Source organism: Mangifera indica, chromosome 14, assembly GCF_011075055.1.
Source record: "Mangifera indica cultivar Alphonso chromosome 14, CATAS_Mindica_2.1, whole genome shotgun sequence".
NCBI classification, from domain to species: Eukaryota; Viridiplantae; Streptophyta; class Magnoliopsida; order Sapindales; family Anacardiaceae; genus Mangifera; species Mangifera indica.
The window spans coordinates 13,366,906-13,394,460 of NC_058150.1; the positions used below are offsets into that span (position 1 = coordinate 13,366,906).

At 29.5% G+C, this 27,555-nt stretch overlaps 1 long non-coding RNA gene across 3 annotated transcripts; it reads left to right on the forward strand.

The window, feature by feature from the left end:
* Positions 1-4,614: 4,614 nt before the first annotated feature.
* LOC123196359 lies at positions 4,615-7,264 on the forward strand. Of its 3 annotated transcripts, none has more exons than XR_006497691.1 (4): positions 4,615-4,774; positions 5,468-5,506; positions 6,624-6,737; positions 6,810-7,264. It is a non-coding gene; the product is annotated as an uncharacterized LOC123196359 (long non-coding RNA). The 3 variants fall into 3 exon arrangements; XR_006497690.1 differs by having other exon boundaries at positions 6,843-7,264; XR_006497689.1 differs by having other exon boundaries at positions 6,624-6,714.
* The last annotated feature ends 20,291 nt before the right edge of the window (positions 7,265-27,555 follow it).

The following is a 27,555-nucleotide window of genomic DNA, read 5'->3' on the forward strand; positions in this document are numbered from 1 at the left end:
TATTGTTAGATACGTAATACTTATGATATAATACAGATAAAAAAAGATATGAAACTTACGTTGAGTAAAAAATTAGTATAATAGGTGGACGTATTGTAAGATACGTAATGTTTATTTTACAGATATACTATTTTGGAAAAATAATAATGTGGTTGAGGTGTATTTTAGAAGTTTTAAAATTTTGGAGTTGTTTGTGATTTTTTTAGAAAATGAAATGATGATTGGAAATTATTATTATTGTTATTATTATTATTGTTGTTATTATTATTATTTAAAAGGTTTATCCTATAATATTATAAGGGGTCGTTTGGTTCTCAGTTAATAAAATATTACTTTATTAATCTATCTTTTATAAATATTACGGTAATCTTCTATTACCAATGATGATATGACAAGTAATATAAGTGGTAATTTGATTACACCTTTATCTTAGGTATTAAAAAATTACCAAAATAATCTTGATTTTTTTATAATTTTATTCTTATTTATGAATTTTTTAAAACAAAAATAATCTCATCTTCAATTAATATAACAAGTAATACCAAAAATATTTTATAATAATTATACTCGAAGGTATTTAAGTAAAGTAATTTACTAGTATTATTTTATTATCTCTAATCAAACACAATAATTATTTATACCTACTAAATTTTGTCAAACATAATAATCATTTATACCTAGTAATCTTCTAAGTAATTTATCTTCAAGATAATATTTCAATTTTGGTAATAAAATACTTCTTAAATCAAAGGCCCCGTAACTGATACATGATTTAAAAATTTATATTTTTGATATACAATACAATACACAATTTGACTATTCAAGATAATTTGGCCAAATGACTATTTCCCATTTAAGGTTTGATGAAATGATAAATTTTTACCTTTTAAATTTTAAAAAACTAATTTTTATTTATTTATTTTTTATGTAAAACAATGGATATTATGAGGTATACATGAAATAACGTGTCATAACAGTGGATCAATAGATGGTTAATAATGCAAGAAATCAATTTAAATATATAACTTTAGGGTACCAAATTCTAACATATTTAGGAGGGTAATATAAGAAATGTAAATTAATTCTGGTGTTCATTTTAAGTTTGCATGGGAAAATTTGCACAAACAGCTACATGTACAGACAAGTAAAGTAATGAACGAGTAAATTACCTCCTACCTACAAGATACACAAGATGGAGAAGGTATCATTGAAGCTTGTTTCTTTGCTCTTATTCCTTCTTGCTATGGAATAAGGGGTGGATCAAATGTGACCTAACTCGAATTGAATCTATAGCTTGACTTAAAATAGGTTGATTTTGAGTTGGAGTTCTAATTTGACTTAAAATTGATTCATTTGTTCATTTAGTAACATTGTTCAACTCATTTGTAATATTATTCATTTTTCAGACGGTATTATTTACTTTGTCAATGGTTTGCTGATGACATTGTGCACCAACTTAAACAAGTTCAAAATCAGGCTTGAACTGAGCATTTTGACTTCAATCCAAGCTTGAGCCGCCCCAAGCTCGAGCCGCCCCAAGCTCGCCTTGGACAGAATCCACCCTGGTATGGAATGCAAGTTTTTGGAGCAAAAACACCACTTTCAAGTCCAAGGACCGAACCAGAACTAGAAGCATTGGATACTTTATTTTTTATTTTGGTTTTAACTTTCAAAGGAACTAAACTGAAACTAGAATTAGGCTCGAGCAGGATTCTAGCTCAAATTATTGTGGAACCATAGGTTCTGGTTACTCCTCCTGACGAACCGAACTAGAATTGGGACTGAACAACACCAAATTAAACACTAAATTGAACTCAGAATTTTTCTTTTTTATTTTTGCTTCGTTGCGTGATTATGAATGCTAAGTTTCCGGTGGTGGGTAATGCTCTCTTTATCATTTTCAACCTGTACAATTTCAGTCTCCCCTTCTCTCTCTCCAGCTCTTTTCTCTTCTTTCTATTACTACGCGACCTGCTGTAGATTTCAACATCTCACCCATGCCATGCAGCTTTGACACGGTAAGTTCCACTTTATACACTATCGGTGGATCAGATCTCAGTCATGTCTGGGGCTGGCTCGGGCTTGTATTGAATTTATAATGCTTTGCTTAAACTTTTTTAAGCTGATGCACATTATCACTGAAAAACTGCCAACGGGATGAATACTGTTGTTGAAGGGGTGAAAAATATTATTAGGTGAACAAACAAGCTTATCTCAATCCAAGCAAGCTTGAGATTGGCTTGTTCAAGCTTAGCCATGGATTCAAACCAAGATAACTCAGATTGGATCCACCCCACTTTCAGTTTCAGGATTAGGAAAGATGGAAACTCATGAACTTTGATTTTCCTCTTCGGGTGCATTCCTGAGGGAATTGACATTTACTTAGAAAATGTACGAGAAAAAATGCTGGATACTGTGGTACTAATTTGAGGAATCATCGTCAAATTACAATATGTGGAATGATCTCACAATACAATCTTAGCCAGCCTGAAGGCGTTCTCAGTTTGATGAACATTGTTTTTAAACAGATTCAGATGAAAGGATTCTTTGCCACCTATTACTTTCTTGACTATGTAAAATGTCTGGAGGTTGTGTTGCGTTTGATCCAATAAGGGAAAATGGTTTATCTTGAAGACATTTCTGGAGGTTGTGGTTATCTCCAGGGAGGAATATATATGTTCTTCAAGCCTTCCGGATTCCGTCTCATATTTGTTGGATTAATGCAGAAGAAGTGAATCAAATCGATCAGTATTTGTTTCAAATGGAGTTATATAATCTCTCATGCCATGCATAAATCGACTCAATCAACAACATATATACATATATAAAATCCGACTTTCATAGGAAGGTCCCTCAGCGTCAATTCATATATATCTCCATAGGAAGGTGTCCCAGCCTCAATACATATCACATTCAGCGCAAGTACTGAAGTAGTCACAGAAGTGATTGAAGCAATTCCCAGTTTGAAGCAGGCACATCCAATAGTCCCCGTAGGAAGATAATCATTTATAATTATGATTATCTTATAAACTTAATTAAAATTAGACTGATATACAATAGCAACTTCTGATGCTATGACTATTTTAAAAATCCCTTAGTCAATTTCGAGAACCCTAATAACCATAATAATAATTTACACAAAGTCATATCAAATATCGTATTATATATGAAATACAAAATTTTTCATGTTGTGTTGGAAGATACGTTTTCTTAAAAGTAATGGAAATAAAATTATAATGGATCATAATTACCACATTATTTTGAAAAAATCACACATATACTGTGAAATTTTAAAATTTTTTAAATACACTCCTGTCATATAATCTATTCTCCAAAATTTAAATTGATCTGTATCGATAAAATACAATTATACCAATTTTTTATACACATTAAAATATGTATTGCTTTTCATTTATATTCTATCATATTTTCTGATACGTATTGTATCACTATAACAAATATTCAATTGAGTGAAAAGACTTATTCCCATCCAAAGTATAGTGAAAACTCAAACTTATACCCGTTAATTTTTAAAAACTCAAACACCCACCCATCACTCAATTTTTGTTAAAATATTTCATTAGAGTTAAAGATAAAATCATCATTTTACTAAAAGTATTATAAAATTATAATTTTATCTCATTCCCCTCCCAGATTTTGATAACTAACAACTTCATCCCCGCCTAAATATTTCAAGTTTTAAAAAATGTCTATTTCCTCCCATACCTAGGTTTTTTTTTTCTCCCCTCTCCGGCCACCACTTCATCTCCGCCCGGTAGCTTCATCTTCCCACCCTCACCGTTGAAATATTTCGGTCGGTCTTCTTGGGAGGTTGTACGATAGAGACAATAAAGAGACGGCAAAGAGAAGAATTCTCTTCGTTACCTCTCCATCGAGGAAGAATTGTCGACAAAGAGGGATGAGGACAAATGATTCGTCCTTGTCCCTCTCCATTGATGAAGAGACAAAGCTCTTCTTTGAGAGAGAGATCCAACAAAGAGACAATGTTTCTTTGTCATCTTTGTGGCATGATCTTGCACGACAGCTAGTTGAACTATTCAGACAAAGAGGGTGGGAAGAGGAAAATGCTAGTCAGAGAAGAAGTGGTGACCAGAAAAGAGAGAAAAGAAAAACCTAGGTGTAGGGGAAAATAATCATTTTTTAAAACTAAAAATGTTTAGGTAGAGGTGAAGTTGTTAGTTTTTAAAATTTAGAGAGAAAAATGAGATAAAATTATAATTTTTTAATATTCTTGATAAAATAACAATTTTACTCTTAATTCTAACGGAATATTTTAACAGAAATTAGGTATTAGGTAGGTGTTTAGATTTTTAAAAGTTGATGGGTATGAGTTTGAGTTGTTACTATACCTTAGGTAGGAATAAGTCTTTTGGCCTGTTCAATTTAGGAACGATTTTAATTTTATCTCAAAATACTATTTTCAGAAGCGAAATTTACTTTTAGGGATGAAATTTCGTCCCAAAATGATTATTTAAAAGTACTCGTCAAATTTAAAAGTGGAAAATGATCTTTCATCAAAGTTTGGGTGGTAAAGTTTAATCCTTAAAGTTGAGGATTTACTTCACTCTCAACTTTCAAGTCAGATAAAACACGATGGGTGAGGGCAACTTTATCTAGTCAATTGAAAATTTGTCATTTTAAGAATTAGAACATTTGAGATGTGGCCATCTTTCCACAACTTCACATTGCTCGTCTCGTCTTCTCCAGCTTCGATTCATCTCCCAAAAATTCTCCATCTGCAGAAAGCTTGAAGGTATTCACATTGCCTCTGCAACCAAATCGAACTCGAATAAATTTCGTTCTATTAATAAAATCATTTTTAATCTTTTATTATCTGCAACTTTCCTTCCTTCTTAATTTCATATTATTCGACCTGTTTATTCTTGTTTCTAGATTCGTCAATTGTATAGTCTTGAATGTTCTACATGTACGGATTATTGCTAGTGTTACAGATTTTAGAATTTGAATTAATTCAATTTCAATTTTATTTATTGATTTTTTATGCTGGATTTGATTGTATATCAATCGAGGAGTCGATTGAAAGTCCGCAAATGCCACAGAATTTTTGTTATAATTTTGTAATTTTTGCTTTTCATTTCAGTCTTGTTTGTTTATTGTCACCGAATTTCATGGAATGATGTTTCGATTTGTTATTTAACTCTTGTTTAGGCAATGACTTTTTTACGATTGTTATAGCATTACGGGGCAAACTGATTATTAAAAAAAGCATATATTGTCATCCATTGCAGACATTAATATAAAATCTTGTTTGGCCTATTATCCGATGTAACTATTTTAGCTGCGTCAATCTTTTATATCTGTTTCTGCATTGATTAGTATTTATTAAATAAAAGTTGCTGGTATTATGGCCTTTCTAGCTAAAACTTCACTTAACATGTGATTGTTATCTAATGAATACTTCTCTTTGTTATTACTCTTGTATTAGCCACAACAACTCATCCCTGATCGAAGGAAGGTATACAAGGTTTGCATTCCAATTTTCTACCTCATTTTAAAGGTTTGTGTCATTTCTTTGATTATGAATCCTAGTGTCTTCACCTGAATGCTAAGTTGACCAAGCTTTTTGTATTGGTCTTCTTCCATATGCTGTGAGAGGATAGCCCTTGAACATTCTTAGTTTTCTACAAGAAGAAAACAACACAACTTTAATACATTAAGTATAATTTTGTCACATTTCCACTGTCTGAACAATCCAATGATATATGCTAATAGTTTTTTTGGGATCTCAGCGATTGGAAATGTTTGGAATCCCAGTTCCAAGATACACCCTTGTAAATAATGAAGTACCATATCAGGAGCTGGATTATTTTGTTGAGGAAGAAATTTTGCTGAGTTTCGTAGCAATCGCTTCTGGAAACCATTTGTAGTGAAGCCTATTAATAATGGGCTTGCCCTTGCTTTTTGCCTCTATGTTGCTTCTCCTTAATATTTTAACTGGTAAATAGGATGGAATCCTTTATCAGATGCCTCTTGTATCTTCCTGGAATCATGCTCAGAATTTTATAAAATGCATTAATTTGAAATTATGGCTTGTTGCAATTTCATGTAGTGAGATTTCACTTGCAGCTTCATCATTTGGGTCATTCTTGGTATTTGAGTAAGAATAATAGTGTATCTATATGGCAGGTAATGGAACAATTAATTATTGTGATACAGTGCCTTCACAGCATACATGTATAGGTTGATGACATCATTAGTATTCTTACTTTTTTTCTTAATTTGATTTCATCTGTGCAAATTTGTTGCTCAGTAGCTTGTAAGAAAAATGTATGTGATTAAGCAAGAAATTGAAAATCTCAAATGCAGCCTGGGATTTGCTTGTTTTTGTGTTTCAGCTGCTGGAATTCAATAATTCTTGAAGACTGTGAAGTCATAGATGCATTCAGTTGTAAATTTATGTCCTGATGTTTAAATCTGAATTTGGATATTGAACTTTTCGTTCTGTTTTATAGGTTTATTTAACATCTTAATTTGATTAGTGACTGCTACTAGAGAGTTAATATATGATATTTGCTTTGAATTTGGGTATCTAGCTATTTATTTATAACTTATGCCTCATTTAGTAAAATTTGTTGTTCCAGAGTGGATATGTGGCAATGGCTCTCATTTTGTGCTTTTGTTAAGGGGATGATCATATCATTATGATATACTATCCAAGCTCAGCTGGCGGAGGTATGAAAGAATTATTTAGGAAGGTCAGCATTTCAATTGTTGTCTATTTGTTTGCAATGTTTGTACTTGCTCTTACTTTTTTATATCATTTGTAGTGACGTTGACCTCACTACTTGCACTTCCTGCAGACCAATTGCCCGTGGAAGCTTTAGAACGTCTCTTCAGGGCTACCCTTGATCTCCTAGTTGCACAAAAACATTAAGTTGCCAGTCTTTTGTGTCACCTCTGTCTCATGCTATATGTTATTTTAACAATTACTCATTATTTTTGTCTGTCATGGACTTATTCTGCAAAGGAAGAAGAGGCTGAAGATGATGATGATATGAATGGTTTCCAAACTGATATTGAAGATGATGATGGTGATGGGTCAGACAAAGAAATGGGCGTTGATGCTGAGGATGGAGATTAAACTGACAGCATTAAACTTAAAAAATTAGCTGTACAGGTGTGTACATTATTGTATAGTTTTGAATGTGTTTTCTGGTCAAACACATTCTGGTAAACCTAAGACATATATTATCATATGGAGAAATCTATGAGCTTGCCTTTATGTTTTCATGGTTGAATGCATATTTTAAAATTGTAAATTCAAATGGCTATGTTCTCTTGATTTTCACTGCAGTTATTAGTCAGAATGTCACTAGTTGGAGTATTGCACATGCTTTTATGGGGTAGATGATTGAAAATAATGACAGATGGCAAGAAGTCATTTGGGGAATAGTTACTTCAGTTAGATAAAATATCATTACAATCTATATAAATCATATATATAAATGGGATTGTTTGTCTTCTCAGCTGATGGAATGTCTTTTTTAGCTATTGAAACTCACTCGATATATATTTTCAGTTATAGTATAGTTTCAAACAATTTAATGTGCTTTAACTATTATTATACTTGGGCAGACCTTGTTATGAGTTTTGAGTTGTCTAACATATTTAATCCATACACTTTGATGTGAAGCATGAAGGATACGATTTCAAGGTATAATATGCATTCTAATAATAATTGTTATGTATAAGGTTGGATTCGAAGTGAGCTTGTTTAGGTTTGAAACAAGTTTGGCCTACACAAGCATGAGCACAAGCACAAACTTGGGGTTAAAACAGAAAACGAACTACGAGCTTGGGGTTAAAACAAAAAACGAACCTGAACCCGAACCCGAACCCAAACATGGGTTGTGCTCAGCTCCCTCGTGTTAAATATTAAAAATATGCTGCGTTGTTGCATGCCTGCACCTCTTCTTCACAACGCGTTTCAATTGAAAAAATAAAACCTAAAACTAAAGTCACCGCCACGTGATTCCAAATGATCAAGTTCAAGCTTCGTCAATCATCACTAATGCTGATGATGTTCGCTGTTCGTGCTGCTCCAACATTGCTCCAAGGCTTCAACTTTCTTTGGCGTTGCTCAAGCGTTTTGTTCTGCCGACTAGTGCATCGAGAGTCTTTTGTTAGTTATGTGGGACATTTTTCACTCATCGGCCTGACATGCATTAAAACTCTATTGCACCCCAGCCTCCTTTAATTCAATTGTTCGCTCGCATCAAGATATGTAACCTTGATGCTTTTTTTGGGTTTTCAATTTTATTTTACTGATAATTTTTTTGGTGTCGTTTCTTCTTGCTAAATATTGTGATTTATGACTTTGTGAGTCTTCTTCTTGTTGCATATTCAATTTTTCGTTTTTCAATCTTTGGCGAGCACAAGCCTTGAGTGAGTTGATCACGAATTGCTAAGTCACAAAGTGAGCTAAACACGAACAACTCTTTCTCCAAGCTTGGTGAGCCCAAGTTGAGCTAGATGTTTGCCATTCCGAAAACAAGCTAAACCATATTTGGATTCGGTTTGATTCGAATCCAACCCTAGTTCTATACTTATCTAACATGCAAATACTAAAATCACCATACAAGCAAGAACAAAAATTTTTGTCTCTATTTCAATGCACAATCAATGACGAAATTTTTTGTTCTCGATTTATAACACAATTAAGGATAAAAAATGGTCCACAATTCACCATAAAATCAATGATAAAAAATTTTGTCCTTAATTCATTTTTCAATTAAAGATAAAAAAATTTGTCTCTAATTCACTATACAATCAAAGAAAAAAAAATTTTCTCACATTCATCATATACTCTAGAATAACAAATTTTATCTCCAATTCACATACAAATAGGGACAAAAAGGTTTGTCCCCACTTCAAAGGGACAAAAAATATGTCCCAAATTCTCTGGACAAATAGGACCAAAAAAATTGTCTCTATATATGGTATTTTAAATAAAATTATTTGAGATGAAATCTAATTTATTTATAGATAAAATGTATATCATTTTATGAAGAAATACTATTTCATCTATAATGAATAGTTATGAAAGACAAATTCTTTTTCCATAGGCATTACACTTTGCTAATGCATCTTTTTGACAATTTATATTTTCATCTCAATTGACTTTTTTGGAAGAATTTTTCTACTTTTTGTGATGAAAATTTTTGTTACCTTTTATAAAATTTGTTGTAATGCATGTTGTAACATATTAATATCTATGATCATTTTTTAGAGGACCCAATAGGAAAGGGGGAGGAGTTAAAAAATTGAGATGCAGATGAGAAGACAAAGAAACTGAAATTGAAACAGATACGAAAAAAGAAGAAAATGAAAGAATGGCAAAAATTACACACACACGTGCGCATGCGCACTTACACACACACACACACATATATATATATATATATATATATATATATATATATATATATATATATATATATATATATATATTATTTTGAAAAGAAAACCAATAAAAATAAAATTTTGTGATATGCGACTATGACTACTAATAGTAATAGGGTCATACAAAATTACAATTTAGATGCATACAAGAAACTGTAGGGCGAATTATTTTAACGAAAGTAGCAATCAGAACTTTTTGTAGAAAGTGTAGTTCGTTTGGTTTTTAGAAATCGGCACGTTTTGTAGAAAGCACTTTTCTTGCAAATAATTCATCTGGTTTGCAGAAATCATTATTTACAAGAAAAAGTGCCTTCTACAGAAAGTGCTGATTTCTACAAACCAAACGAACTACACTATCTACAAAAAGTGCGGATTTCTACTTTCGTTAAAGTAATTCGCCCTACACAATTCATTAACAATGCATTACAAATCCACAAAATTCTCCACAGTTTCTACAAAAAGTGCTGATTCTATGACAGTTGACTCATTTTGAAACTTTAAACCGATCCCGATTGGGTTCATAGCGTTTTATGAGTTATTTGTAAAATTTAAAATGATTATTGTCTATGTATTACACCAAGATTTCCCTGGTCGACAATGTCAAATTGAGTGTGATCCCACGATATTACGAAAGATATTGTCCACATTTAAGTAAGGATATACACAGTGCAGTTTGAGAGTTTTTAAAATCAAATTGAAAAAATGATTTGAAATTTTTTCAAACTAAATTAAATTATTATACATTTCAAACCAAACCAAAATAAAAAAATACGGTTTAGTTTGGTTTAGATTATGGTTTATATTATAATTATTAATATCTTACGAAACATGATATAATACAATACAAGTGAAAAACCATAAATATCATAAGGTGTATCAAATTAATATAATACAGTAAACATATCTTATAATAGAATACATATTTTTACTATGAATCAATACATTTTTTTAGAGAAAATGATATTGCAATAGAGGTGTTTATTAAAAATTTTTAAATATTAAAAGTGTTTGTGATATTTTTAAAATAATAATATGTTAATTATAATTTTTTATTATTTTATTAATATTTCATTTTTTTAAAAACATATTATACTATAAAAAATTAGAGTTTTAATATACAATTTGATTATCATAATTTAAACCTTTGAAAATCATATATATATAATTTAATAAAATTAATTTAATTATAATTTTTTAAAATATAATATAAATATGTAAAATAAATATGAAATCTATATAAATAAAATGACAAACAAAATATGAAAAAATTGTACATTTAATTACTTATTAAAATTTTTTTAAACATAATATATTTTTTTATATATTAAAAAATATAATTTATAGTTTGATCCATTTTAAAAGATATCTATATTCTAGTTTAAATTTTTTAAAAATAAATTTAAATTAAATAATTTTATAAATTAAATTAAATTATAATTTTTAAATAATTCAATCCAAACCACACAATGTAGTTACGTTGGTTAACATTGGCGGGTGCATTGGCGGGTGCATTGGCGGGCGCACTTCCTGCGTGGTTCACTGTCTTAGACTGGATGGACCCACTCCTGTCTTCCACTTGCTTTAATTTTCCCTTCGGTCATTTTTAATTCCAACTGTCAAATCCATAACCTACAAGGCAGATTGGCGCGATCAAATTCGTGGCCAGTGATGGCTCTATTCAGATTGGGCATAAGGCGTAAATCACAGAGGTATTCGTTAAAATAAAATAAATATTATTTTATTTATTATTAAATAAAGGCCAATACACTATTTTTTTACCCAAATTATAATATAAACACAAATATATATGGGCGAAATTTAAAAAATTTAAATACTTATTTATAAATTAATTATTATTAAATTTTTATTAAAATTAAAAATAAAATTATCATTTTACTAATAACATTAAAAAATACATAATTTTATCTTAATTTCTTTTTCTAAGTTTTGAAAACTCTTATTTCACTTCAGTTTCAATTTTAAAAGATAATTTTTTTCTTTCAAATTCTTAGAGTTTGTTGCAAACTCTAGTGATGGTGATAATGTTTGCTAATTTGTTCCGATGTTGATAGACTTTTGTACATCTTCCTCAGCTACCACCAATGACATCAAACGAAGGTGGACGAAGCTTGAAGACAAAGAAGTTTCATCGAATTGGCTTTGAACTACAAAAATCTATCACATTTTCATCTATTCAAATTTAGATTTAGAAAAAAAATGAAATAAAATTTTAGTTTTTTAAACTAAGTGAAAGAATAAGATAAAATTTTAGTGTTTTAATATTATTATTTAATGATGATTTTATCTTTATAATTAACAACAAATTTTAACAAAAATTTTATGATAGATAAATATTTAAGTTTTCAAAATCTTAAGAGTATAAGTTTTTCTTTATACTAAACCTGAGGTGGAAAAAAGTTTTTTATTCTTAAAAAAAAAAAGGTTATTCTGTCATATTATAACAGAATTTATGTTAATTAATGTTTTCACAGTGCAAATCCTAATGGGTAAAATGCTAATAAAAAATTATTATTGCTTACTTTGTATAATTGGCCAACGCTTAAGTGAAGAATATTTTGAATTGTGATTTCAAATAAATAGTGTCGTATATTATGTGTTCACGAGAGAATGAAATAAAAACTAGAAAACTTGCGGCTAGGGTTTTATGTAAGTGTGTGTATTTCTTTATTTTTTTCAAATTTTAATGCAAGCTTAATATATATGTGCAAGTGTCTGAGCTCAACAAGAATTTGAACCAAGCTCAACACCTCCAACACTCACATGCATGGCTAGCATGTAAACATGCACAACTGACATGTTTCAATCCTTGCACAAGCAGCACCACAAGTGTACCGCCCGACATTGCTTTAAGGCTTACATAGGTAGACAATGTTTTGTCCAGCCGTGCCATGCCTTTTATTTCCCATAGTGCAACCACCTTGGTCAAAGTGTGGTCAATTAGATTCTACAACCCGAATGGGCAAACCTAGTATTTTTAAGATTTCTCTCTCTCTCTTTCCCCTTAAACATTAGGATTATCATTGAATAATCTTCGCCTCTAAGTTTGAATCAAACCCTATATTCGTGTGATCTATAAGCTCTCTATCAAATCGGTAGTGTTTAGATTTTAACCAAATTCAAACATAGACCAAGATTGACCTTTAGTAAAACATCACGACCTCTAGCTTAGCCTTGGCTTGGCCTTGACTTTTGATGCTTAGGCTTCAACCACAAGTATATTAGTCAAAACTACTTTTCGTACTTCTTGTTCAACATGCTTGAGCATATACAACAACTCTTCAAAGGTTTTCTCCTTTTCATTCATGTTAAAATTCATAATGAAATTAACTCACGATTTAGAGAGAGATTTCAACACCAGGTCAATGACAAGCTTATTATCCATGATGAAGCCCAAACTCGCCAATTGTTCAATGTAGCCAATCATCTTGACCACATGAGGGCCAACTTGTCCTCTCTCAGAGAATTTGTGATTAAACAATGTACTTGACACCTTATATCGTTCAACCCTTAGATGAGTATCATATAACTCTCAAAGTGTGCAGAGTATGTTTTGGAAAAATAGCTGTTGACGAAAAACCTTACCAAGAAAAAAAGTAATTAGTAAAGAGGGGTATTATTGAAATAAAAAATAATTTTGCTTAAAAAGATAAATTTATTATAAGTCTACCTAAAAAGGTTTAACCAATAATTCTTGTGCTTATTTTTATTAATATTTCCTGGTTTTATGATTGAAAAACGTAGAATACATACAATAAAAACTACATATTGCATATTTTATTTCCAATAATATTTTAGGTAAAAAGTATTAATGGGTACAAACAATTGAAATTATTATAATATAATTAAGTGATTTTAAATTATAATTTAAAATAACGTTCAATCACATTACGATAAATTAAATTCTTTATACCCATTGGTGTCTCCTATTTATATATCTTTTTAATTTTTTTTAAAAGACAATACTTGGTTCTTTTGTAGCCCTAGTCACACATATGACATAAAATTCACATCTACAAGGAAAACTTTAACAACAAATGATGACAAAATTTTTTTCATCATTAAAACTATTTAATGACAGGAAAGATATTTTTAATAATTACTTTTCCCTCATTAACAATACCATAAATAATTTATTACTAAAATCATTTAAAAAAAAAAGTACTTATAACAGTTTTCGCTTATTGTTTCTTCCCTTCTCACTATAATTCAAATTAAAGCAAGCGTATATGCAACACAGGCTCCAAAAACTTTGCATATTCATGAAAGTAGTCTGTTTTATTTAAAGGGAATATAAAATTCAGTTTTATTTAAGTGCAGGGAAAATGTTTATCCTTTTCATATTAATTAGCATTGGATCATATACAATATAAATTAAAAAATTATATGTATTTTACAGTATATTAAATTTTATATGGTAATAAATTGGGCAAGTTAAACTTAAAACTGAGTGACTAAATTGAATTTATTTTTTATTGTAAAGTTAGATATTTAATAAATAACAGTATATTTCTATTTATTTATTTTATTGCATTATTTATTTTGTTTAATAAGGTAATTTTAGTCTTTCAGTAATTTATGTTTTAAAACCATTAATGATATGAAATTAAAGTAAAAAAATATAATAAAAAGTATAAAAAACTTTGACTTATTCTTTAAAATTTTTATTGATTTGTTATTAATTTAATTTTAAAATCGTGATTCAATTATTATGATGCTTTTGCAGAACAGTAGGTAAGGAAATTGTTTTTTGCTTTTAAGTGGAGAGAAAATTGCTTTTAATATGTACATCGGGTTTGGAATTAAAAAATTTAAAGGGAAAACTTGTCTAAAGTGTAATATTTTAGTACAACGACAAAAGAAAATTTATATATTTTTAACAATCAGAATATATTAAAGAAACTTACATAATGTAAAGGAAAAGAAGTGGAATTGCATCGTCTTAAAAAGATTACTTTACTAAACCACCAAAAATTATACTATCAGAGAAATTTTGACTAATGAGACTTCCCTCGTTATTTACGAGAGAATATTGATTAAATCTTTTTGGATAATTTATTAAAATTAAAATTTTGATTTATTTAATTTAATAATTTTAAAATTAATCATTAAATTTAAAATTTAATTTACTGAATATAATTAGATAAATCCAAATAAGATGTGTTTTTATTTTTTTTGTTTTCATATTGTACACACACCGACCTCATTTTCTCCCTCTTCGTCTTGTCGTCTTCCTCAGCAGATGCTAACTTTGCTTGTTCTAGGCTTATAGCCCTAGTCGCGGCTACCCCACAAGCAATGTTACGATAACTTTGGTTAAATGTAACCGGAGATGAACTGCTGCGTCAATTGCGGTTTCATCACTGTATAAAAAAGTGTATGCTGACTTCCAGTACAACACATTTCTCTCTGCTTTCTTCTCTGTTCTCGATTCTTCTCTCCGAGAGCAGTAACACCTCCCCTAGTTCCCCACAGCCTCAACAGCCGGAAAGTTGGTCTGTTCAATCTCTGATGGCAGCGACTCCACCACCGCCTCAGCAGTCTCAAAGTTTGCCCGTTGAACCACCTCTCCTCACCCCACCGCAGCTTGAGAAGCCGCCAAGTTTGTATGTTGAGGCTTCGATGGCAGGGAGTTCACCAGCACCGACTCCCTCGGTTCCAGCACTGCCTGAGCACCTGTCTGTGGAAGCTCCTATGCCCCCTGGAGGACCAACAGCACCTGGTCCTAATCGTGATGGTGGATGGTAATTAAGCGCTTGATGGCTCTTTTCACTTACTATTTCTTTAAAATTTGTTAATATATTTATGACTGATAGTTTAATTTTGTTTTTGTCTTGAATGAGGATGAAACGGTGGATGTGCCTGGTTCGTACGGAGAATTGCTTGAACCACTGTTGGGACTACGTCACTTGCTCCGAATGCGATATGGAGTGAGACTCAGACCTTCCTGTGAAAGCAAATAGTTATTGCTGCAATCTTTTATCTGTTATGTATGTAAACAGTGTCCTGCATATGGCTGATTGACATAAATAATTGTTATGTATGTTGTTCATTGAATGGATTTCTGCGTGGAGTGATACATTATATGATTCCATTTGCAACTTCTTGTGAATCAGAGCAGAATAAGTAAAAGTAAACGGTAAACCCCAACGGAAAATGCCATGGCTGTACGGAATATATTAACTCTAAAAGTTTAACTAAAACCCTAATTAAAGCAAAAATATAGGCCAGATTAAGATCATCATGGCCAACTTTTCATCATTGTATTTTGGTATTATTTGTGGAATTTGAATTCCAATAAAGTATTGGTAGAATTTGAATTCCAATAAAGAAATACACAACCTGAGTCTTTAACTTTATTCACAATCCTCCTAATTCCTTAGAAGGTAAATGAAGTTTTGAAAGATTTTATTCTACTCCTCGCTAAATCTCAATCTTTATATTTCAATCCTTGTTTGATTTCTACTGCATTTACAACAGGAGGTACTTTTTATTATCATTTAACGAATATTCAGCATAAATGTTAAGCAAAATCAGAATCTAGTAAAATAGCACTTTTGTCCTAACTTGGTTGGCAAGAAAAAGAAAAGAAAAGAAAAGAAAAGAAAAGCCAACGGAGCTGAGATATTAAATATAATAACGAAAAGAAAAGTGGGAGCTGAGATATTATATATAATAACTTAATTGTCCCACAGCGACACGTAGCGCCGTCCACCGTATAGATAACTAACGTCTGTCAAAAATATTATATATAATAACAATTAATTTCGCGGGACGATACCAAGTGAGGTCACTGTTCACACGATGCACTGTTTATTGCCAATTTTATTCTCCAAAAATTAAATTAATTTTCCAAAAAAAATAATATCCAAAGCAACAATAAATTCATCTAAAACACAAAAAAATTTACCATATAATTAATAGTACAAATTTAAAAACCTTAACCTAAATAATATTGAACAATTTTGTTTTTAGAATAAACTATATTTTATATTTAAACTCGTATAAATATCTTATTATTGGCAATTGATTTTGTGGAACAGTGCTCGTGAGTCACTGTTCACGCACCCAGCAGTGTCAATGAGAGTACTGTTCACGCAAGTATTAGTTTAATGATATTAGTGAGTGAAATTCAAAAAATAATGCTCCGTGAGTTTACTGTTCGCACGAGTGAACAGTAACTTCCTTGGAAACAGTGCAGCCTGAGGTTCACTGTTCGCACGAGGCACTGTTTATAACTAATTTTAATCTCCAAAAATTAAATTAATTGTTCAAAAATAGTACTAAACCCAAAGCAACAATAAATTCATCCAAAACACAAAAAATTTACCATATAATCAAAGTACAAATTTAAAAACCCTAACCTAAATAATATTGAGCAATTTTGTTTTGAGAATTAATTATGTTTTATATTTAGATCCAAAAAAAGGTTTTTAAAGTATATTAAATTTTGATGTGATGTACTGAATATATTATATATGATATAGTACATATTATCGATATGAATATATACATATTTTTTAAGAATTAATGACATGATATGAGTATATTTAAAAAATTTTAGAATTTTAGTAAATGTTTATGATATTTTATTAAGATGATAATATAATAATTAAAATTTTAGTTCTTTTAATAATAAAACTATATAGATAAATAATATGTATAATAAATAATAAAATATTATTTTATCTTAAATTTAAAACTATTTAATTATATTATAACATATTATTTATACATATAATATATTTTTTTTCAGACAAAAATATCTCACGCAGAATTAGATATACAATTGGAGGGCAATTATCTTGGAATAACATGTGCACGTAAAGTAAATGCACCTTCTTTGAAAATGGCTTCTAGCCTTTTAAAATGGAAAGAGGCGGAAATTGTTTTTTACAATCAATATCAATATTTTTAAAATTGGATCGATAATTAAATTAGTTATCTTATTGATTTATGATTTGATTAGTTTAATCAATTTTTAAATTATAATATGTTTTTTAATACTATCAAATATTTATCACATTTTTTAAATATAAATAATATGTATTTAAACAAAATGCTCTAATATCATTCATCTAGTTTCTCTTATTAAAAACTCAGGTATAAATAATTAATTTATTTTAACCTACTAAAATCAATTCAATTTAATCATTTTATCTAATTAATATTTGTTTATTCTCAATAACTCTTCTCTCTCTAATTAATATTTGTTATTTTTTAATGACGATTATTTAATTTTCAACCAATTAGCCAACCATACTTATTTAATGTTATTCATTATCACTTTGATTTTTTATTTTTTTTATAAATATATATAAAAAACAAAAACCAGATTTTTTTTAAGCAAATTAGACCAGACCAAGAGTTGGTTCGTGATTAAACCAGCTAGTCTAGTCCGATTTTAATAACACCGGTCAATATCAACTAGGCATCTGAAGAAGAGGTGCAACGGGTTTATCCGGTCTCACATGTTCATAGTGACTTGGCTTGACAAAAAGCCTGCGTTAAATTTGGGTAATATTTTATTATTAAAATTAAAATATTATTTTAAAGATAGATTATTTAAAAGATTACTTGGGTATAAATAATTATTATTTTTGATAAAATTTGATAAATATAAATAATTATTGTATTTGGTTAGAGGTAATAAAAAAATACTATTAAATTATTTCACTTAAATAACATTGTGAATACTTATTCTAAAATATTTTATATATTTTTTTGTTATATTAATTAAAAATGAGATTATTTTTATCTTTAAAAATTAATAAATAAGAATATAATTATATTAAAAGCAAGTTGCTATAAATAATTATTTTGTTATTTTTTTGAATAATTCCTTCTTTTATCATAATCCAAAATATCTTGTTGGACTCAAATTACAAGATCAAAATTATGCATACCCAATTTGTATTCTATGCGTATTCGCTAATAATGCCAATTTTGTGGGATATTAATTAAAATAGGCAATCGCATTTCCGCTTAAACTTTTTTCGGCAACAATTTTTACATTTTACCTTTTTAAGTAAACCGTTGTTTTCATTCCAAAAATATCCTTTGTCTAATTTCTCACTTTATCATAGCATTTCCCCGATTATTTGCTTTCCTTTCACGAAAAATATTAAGATTAAACTACTGTAATATTTATAAATTAAAAACAAATTAATATTTTATAAAATAATATTAATATAATATATTATATATTAATATATCATATTAATATATAATATTTATATAATATAACAAAGTTGTGGATGCGGGGGCGGGAATTTGGTAAAGGGTGCGGGACTTTGGTAAGGGGTGCGTGTGCGTGCGGGCGGGTGCGCGCGCTCTGGCGCTGCGTGCGTGCAGGCACATGCGCGCTGGTACCCCCGCACCCGCACGCAGCGCGCACACACCAGTTTATCCCTGCACCCCTTTATAATTTATAAAAGGGTGCGGGGTTATAAAAAGGGGTGTGGGAGAAATTTCTCCTCCCGCACCCTTTTACAATGGGTTCATCACCTAGCTGTTATATTTATACTATATATATATATTATATTAATATATATTATAAATATAATATATTTATATTATAAATATATTATATTAATATAATAAAAATATAATATATATTAATAAAATATAATATATATTATAATTCTCCTGTACCTTTTTTATAATTTTCCCGCACCTCTTTTGTTTTTCCCGCACTCGTTTATATTTTCACGCACCCCTTCACAATTTCACGTACTCGTTTATATTTTTACGCATCCGTTTTGTATTTTCACGCACCCCTTCACAATTTCACACACCCGTTTGTATTTTTACGCACTCATTTTGTATTTTCACTCACCCCTTCACATTATCAGGCACCCGTTTGTATTTTTACATACCCGTTTTGTGTTTATTATTTTCACGCACCCCTTTTATAATTCCTGCACCTTTCAGAAAATTGCCGCACCCTCCACGCACCCTTCCAAGCACCCGCAATGCTTGCCGCACCCTTTCAGGCACCTGTTTTGTATTTTCACGCACCTGTTTGTATTTTTACGCACCCGTTTTGTATTTTCACGCACCCGTTTGTATTTTTACGCACTCATTTTGTATTTTCACTCACCCTTTCACATTGTCACGCACCTGTTTGTATTTTTATACACTCGTTTTGTGTTTATTATTTTCATGCACCCCTTTTATAATTCCTGCACCTTTCAGAAAATTGCCGCACCCTTCCACGCACCCTTTCAAAAATTGTCGCACCCTCTACACACCCTTTCAACAATTGTCACACCCTTTCAGAAATTGCCACACCTTCCACGCACCCTTCCAGCAATTGTCACACCTTTTCAGAAATTGTCGCACCCTCCACGCACGCACCCGCACCCCTTACCAAATTCACGCACCCTTTACCAAATTCATTGCAACCTGTTTTTATAAAAATAAAATTTAATATATTTTATAAAAATAGATTATTTTATAAATATATATTATTTAATAGATTATTTTATAAAATATATTATTTTATAAATATCCAAATTCACTTCAATTATTTTATAAAAATAAAATTTAATTTATAAATTTAATTTATTTCAGGTAATTTAATCTTAATCTAATATTAATGATTTCTGTGATAGGAATGAATTAATCGGCGAAAGGCAAGCGTTGCATTTGAAAAATTAGCTTAGGGATATTTTTGGAATGAAAAAGATGATTTGCTTAAAAAGGTAAAACAGAGTAATTGTTGCCGAAAAAGGTTTAGGCGGGAATCCTCTTGCCTATTTTAATTAATATCCCCAATTTTGTTGATCATTTGAGCCTTTTGTAATTATTTTCACAACACTCTTTGCTATTTCTTATACTGTGCTTTTTGTGTGGTTTTTTGTATTATTGGAGTATAGAGAAAAAAACAAAGGAGAGGGAGTAGAGTGTTTTTGGTTTGTGTATTTTGCTTTGTCAGCCAGTTATGTGACAATTTTTGTCTATTTATAAATAAAGATACCTGCTTCCAAAATAGCCATGGGCAGTGTAGTAATTGTGCCTTTAACTGCCATAGGTAGTATCATAAATCTATGTTGTTTTGTGCAAGGGTTAGGTTAACCCATCATGGGTGGATCAAACCCAATATCTCCCACTCACATATGATGAGTGATTCGAACTAAAAACTTATACACAAAAATCTCATGTAATAGTACATTTCATACTTACAAATGTATCATATGACCTTACAAGTAACTTGCACTTGGGAGCTAATTCACTATACATCTATTAGAAATAACGTAGTTATTTCAGTCCGAATAAAATAAAATAAAACATTAGTCTCATTGTATCCCGAACTTATTTGATAACATTAGCACTCTTTAATCTCTCAATTATTATTGTGTTATTATTTTTATGTATCTATGTCAAGTTAAACCTCTCATATGATTGACAAGATTAGTTAACCAATGGATACATGTAATATGTAAGTCTTCCTCTTTAACTCGAAATTCTTAATTTAAATTTAGTTGTTTTTTTAGTCATGCTCTATAGACCGAACGTGTGTAGCCATAAGTGTCAAGTTAAGATAACAAACACTAAGAGTAAATATTAAATAACAATAAAGAGTCTAAGGGTATCAAGATGGGATAATTCTCATAAAATCTCACAGTGATGGAGCAGAGTTTATCCTCTCACTACTTCAATTGGTTGTCTTATGCATACATGATATGAAAAATGTGCTACAGTGTGTATCTTCCATAAATGTCATTACATCAATACTGTATAGTTCTTGGTTCAGTCGTTATGTCTAGCACCTAATCTGAGTTCTTAAACATCTTTCCAAGCTTGTTGATATTTTTATTTATTAACAACTCACATATGACATTTACAAGTTATTTGGACGTGAAAAATCTAAACCAGTCATTATTAAAATGATCTATTCATAATCTCATCTTGATTAATCATGAAGACAACATTTTTACTTTAATAATTTTTTTCTCAAGAAACATTTCTTTTCTCTTTACACACTCTCTCAATGACACTTTTCTCGAGAAATATGTTGCATCTTTGTACACTCTCTTAATGTTAAAGATGATTCCTCGTGTGAGTAAGCAAATCTATAACTTGTATGACATTATAATCTTGTTGAGCGTTTAAATAAAATAATGTGTATACAGTGAAATACCAAAAATTCAAACATGCAATAAAATAAAGATAGATTCCATGGTTTTCAAAGTTGTGTTACAAGTATAATATGCGCTCAACAATTCATCTATCATAATTTACACAACCCATGAGATTTAACATGTGCAAGATATGTCTTTTGGAATTGGTTTGGTTGAAGGATTAGCAACCATGTGATGTGTAGAAATATATTGTACATTAACTTACTTCTTCGGAGGCATATTAGTGGGAGAGGCACATTAGTGGTGATGAATCATTGATTGAGAAACTATTTTTTAATTCTCAACGTTTAGATGTGGTTTCTTCAGAGAGTTCTAGACCCATTGATTTGATTTTCATGTCGGCATGTATACTGATTTATAATGTTGCATGCACATCTCTTTCTATTATGTTTGCTACTACTATGTTTATTGATATTATGCTTTCAGTTTTTGATGAATACATCTATTTGCGTTTTGCGGTTGTTTGGTGGTAAGGCTTCAGAAGGGGTATTTGTTGGTGCCTTGCTGTCTATGTCCTCAACTGCAGTGGTAATATTTTGGCAAGTACTTGTCTAGCTGGAGTATACTTGGTGTTGGTACTGGCAATGGTCTGCTCCTTCAAGAACTTGCTGAGCAGGGATACACTCTGAGATTTGTGCCTCTAGTTCTGGTATCATGTGCTATATTAATCTAAAATTTTTTAAATATAATTTAATATTTTACTTATAAATAGATCTACGTCTTGTTCATTCTTTCTTTATATGGGAACATAATACACATGCTGCATGGCTTTGAGGAGTCCTTGCGGGAGTTTTAAGATATGAGATAACATGTTATCATCTAGGATATAATATGGTGTTATGCAAGTCTTCAGATGTGGGTAGATTGTGACATAGAAAGCCAACTATTATTCTTGATGCTATTATAACATAAAACTATAGAATCCTAAACTTTAGTGGTATAGTCTTATTTGGACTTCAAACTAAAGACATCAAACCTAAGAATATGACTTTCGCTTTCCTCAGTTATCATTTGTATGTGTTTAGTGGTTTCCCTTTTCTCCTTTCATTTGGGAGACTATGAAATAATTAAGCAACTTATTTCCACATTTATGGATTCTAGACTCCCAGCTTCTATGTAGAACTCGTTGTTCTTGCAGGATTTTAAAATTTAACACAATTTAGTCTGAGTCTTTCCTGGTGTATGCAAGGCAAAGATATACCATTATATTAGCAGTTAGCCCCAGGTTTCAACTCCCCGCGGTACCACATGCTTGGGATATATTTCAACGATATGATTTTAGGATGTGACATAGTCTTCAGCTTAGAGCTCAGTGAATTCATTACAAAATGTTGGCTGTTTTGGTCATTTACTTGTCAGAATGGTCATTCGACTTGCAATATATGGTATCGTAGCAGAAATTACAAACAGTTATCATTTGCAGTGTGCTCTTGTGACGGAGAAGTCTGGACGAGTTCATAGCAGTACTGTCTCTGTTGCTATCCTTCCTCAGGCTGATGAGGTGCTAAACAATTGCAGTTGATTGAATGATGGTATTTGTTACGGTGCCACAATTTCATGGTCATTTTTCTTTATGCTTGATTGTACATGATACATTGATACTTGTATTACTTATAACAATTTTTTAATTTTGATTATAGAGAGATTATCATAATAGAAAATTTAAAATTTAAAATTTTTTTATTTTTTATATTTGTGAATCATATGGAGACTTTGAGATAATTGTGATTAGAATATAATCAATGTCAATAATCATATTTTGAAAATAAAATTTTAATTATCAATATTATTATAATGATGAGGATAGTCATCATTAATATTTGTTTGATGGTGGTAAATATTGTTATAACAGTAGAGATATTCATTATTGATATTATATATAATGACAGATCAATATTATTATGACGATGAAGATATCTATCATTGATATTATGTTTAGTGACTGATAAATGTTATTATAACAACGGGATATCCATCATTAATATAATGTATAGTGATGGATAAATATTATTATAATAACGAAAATATTCATCATTGAATTATTATTTTTAACGACATAACTTACCTCTCTTGTTATTTATATTAAAAATGAGATTTTTATTTCAATCTTTAATATTTTTAGTGACAGAAGTTATAATTAACGGCGGAAAATAAATTTTTAACTACTAATATTCCTTTTGTTATAGTTCTTTTTTTGTAATTATATTTATTAATTTTAAAAATCTAAATACTCACCTATCAACTATTATTATTAAAAAGGTTTATAGATTTTAAAAGTATGAATATCATTTAATTATTAATTTTTTCTGACAAAAAACAAGCGAGTGATACCATGCCATCTACAGTAATCTATCTTGTTCTTGATCGATTTCGGTAAGTAATGATCGTCGACTGGCTTCTCACACGACCTGGGGGCTGAACCAATAACAAGTAAAACGCAAGGTTTGTATGGCCGGAGAAAATTGGGGAAATTCGAATTATTTTTAACCACTCAGCTCCCGGTTGGTTCAATTCAAAATTTTCGACCAGTGAATCTGATTCAATCCAACAACATAGTTAGCTCTATTTTGCGGTATCAACATAACCATATATATATAATACAAGTTGCTATTCATAATTATTTGGCTTTCATGTGTTTAATTACCTCCAATAAATCATTTGTAACAATTTTTTGAGTAAATTTTGTCGATAATTTCTTCTTTTTATCATAATCCAGACTGTCTCCAAATATGAAATCTGACATTCAACAATTAATATGGGAAAAAATTGCTTGAAAGGCAACTTAACAAGCTTGGGAATCTTTAATTCGAAAAGTAAATGAACTTTGAATTACTATATATAAAGATACAGATAAAGAAATGTATTTTATTTTATTTTTTAAACGAAAATTTGTCACAACGTTCATTTTTTCAGCATGATTTATTTATGATTTTGATCATAACGATTAAACCTATCTAGTATCATTCATTCATACATACTTACAAACATAACTATCTATTTAAAAATGTTAAAAAATATATTCAATAAAACATTGATTTTGTGATATGAAAAAACAATATTTTGTGCACCCAATTTTAAATACCTAATTGAATATTCAAATTATGTATCACATAAGATAAGATTTTACTTTATTCTTAATTTAAACTCATCTAATCATATGATGACATATTGCTTGGATATCTAATTAAATACTCAAAATTAGATGTATATAATTTTATTAGACTAAAAAACGTATAATGCATAGAATAAAAAATACATGTACAAATTAAATTTTATTGACTTATTTATATAAACTGATATGACAATATATGATTAGATGATATGATTATATAATTTTTCTTATTTTAAAATTATTTAATCACATATTGTTATATCAATTTGTATAGCAAATTTTTAAAAATTTGTTTGTATATGTGGCATTGCTCTAATACATGTTGCATTTTTTTTATTTCAATGATAAATCATGAAGAAAGTATTAATAGATACAAATAAATTGATTTGTTATCATGTGATTAAGTAATTATAAATTAGAGATAAAATAATATTCAATCACATGATGATAAATCATATTAGTTATATTAGTTAGTACCTACTAATTATATATATTTTTTAAGTTGTTTTTCAGCGAAAAGAGCATGACAATGCTCAATTTGATTGTAGCCGTATTAACATGTCTAACATAAGAATAAAATTATGCATATAAATAAATTGTGTAAATATTACAAGTAAAACTTTGTAATAATAAGCCAAGAATATAATAGAGCCATGTACTTGTACATCAGACAAACTTTCTATAGTGCACAAGCTTTCGGAGACGTGCCTCGCAAAAGATCTCAGGTTCAGTAATAGCATGCAGAATTTGCTGTAAACAAACATATATCATGTAACTTCATGTACAGTAAACTGTCACGCTCTCATGAAATTCTTGAATCGCCTTTGTGATACAATAAAAAGTGTGGACTGTTTGAGGAGTTCAACCTTTGTGGACAGCATTGCTGTATACATATATGTTGTCTAACAGAGGTCCATAGATGAGTGTACATTGCTAGCACGTGTCTGTATTTTAAATGAAAGACCATATCCTTTATTATCATGAGAACGGAAATTTAGCCATATTAACCTCGGAGTAACAACAACTAGTAGTTCAACTCAAGCCAATGGTTTCTCTCTAAAATCAGATGTGCCCTAAAATCAGTATTATTATCTGCCGATGACTTATTAACAAGAAGTTACCTATACAAATGGCTATAAGCGACAACACTGGATTAACTAGAAACCATAACAAAACGAGCTCTGCTATGACATGTTAATATAATCATACATAATATGAGTTGCTATAAGTAATTATCTGGCTTTCATGTGTTTAATTTCCTCCAATAACTCATTAAAAACAATATTTTGTAATTTTTGTATTTCTTTTATCATAAATAAAAAGTGTATCTAACAATGAAATCTTGACATTCAACAATGGAGGAAAAAATTGCTAGAAAAGCAACTTAACAAGCTTGGGAATTTTTAACTTAAAAATTAAATTAACTTTTTGAATTACTAAATATAAAGATACAAATAAAGAAATTATTTTATTTTACTTTTTCAATGAAAATTTGTCACAATATCCATTTTTCAGAATGATTTATTTATGATTTTGATCATAACAATTAAACCCATCTAATATCATTCATTCATACATATTTACAAGCATAACCATCTATTTAAAAATTTAAAAAATAGATATTAGACATTGATATTTTGATAGGAAAGAGTAATGCTATATGCACTCGATTTTAAGTCATTAAATATTCAGATGATGTGTCATAATAAAAAATGTCTTACTTTATCCATAATTTAAAATCATTTGATCATATAATGATATATCATTTAGATATTTAATTGGATATTCAAAATTGAATATATATAATTTTATTGGACTGAAAAACATATAATACATAGAATATAAAATGCATGTACAAATAAATTTAACTAACTTATTCATACAAATTGATATGATAACATATGATTAGATGATTAGATAATATAATTATTTACTTTTTCTCTCACTTTAAAATTATTTATTACATATTGTTATATCAATTTATATAGATAATTTTTAAAAATTTACTTGCACATATGGCATTACTCTAATGCATATTGCATTTTTATTTTCACATAATGACTAGTTAGATTATTTATATCTGATAGTACCTATCATTTATATATTTTTTCAGTTTGTTTTTTAGCCAAAAGAGCATGACAATACTCTGTTTAGTTGTAACCCTACAAACACATTTAGTATAAAAATAGAATTATGCGTACAAATAAATTGTATAAATTTTTACTAACAACTTGTAATTGGCCAATATAATTTTTATTTTTTGTTCTCACCACAAATCATCTAGTAAAATGTCATCACATCACGTTGTATACAAAAGTTTGTATAATTTATTGATACATGTAGCATTCCTCGTAATATAAACATCAGATCTCGGAAACTTCCCTAAAATTTAAGACACTGGTAATACAAAATTATCCAAAGGAGTTCACATAGGATGAAAATACTTGACAGTAGGTAGAAAACTGATTGAAACAATAATTAATAAAGGATTTAGAAGTCGTGAGTAAATTGCCTTTATATCAGAATTAAGAACTATTTCGCGTCTCTTTTTCGCTCTTTGGAATTTACTCTAACATAACATCATTTTACAGTTTATATAAATGCCTCTCCCTAAAGTCTTCATCAAAAAGCCTCTCCGATGGCTTCTTCTCAACAGCCGCCAAGAAAATGTATATTACGATACGATATGATATGTAATATATAATATGAAAAACTATATTTTTTATACATCATATGAGACACAATTCAATTAACATGAAAATTATTATGGCTATTAGGGTTCTCTAAACTGGGTAAGACATTAAAATAAAGCAGTCATAACATAAGAAGTTAATT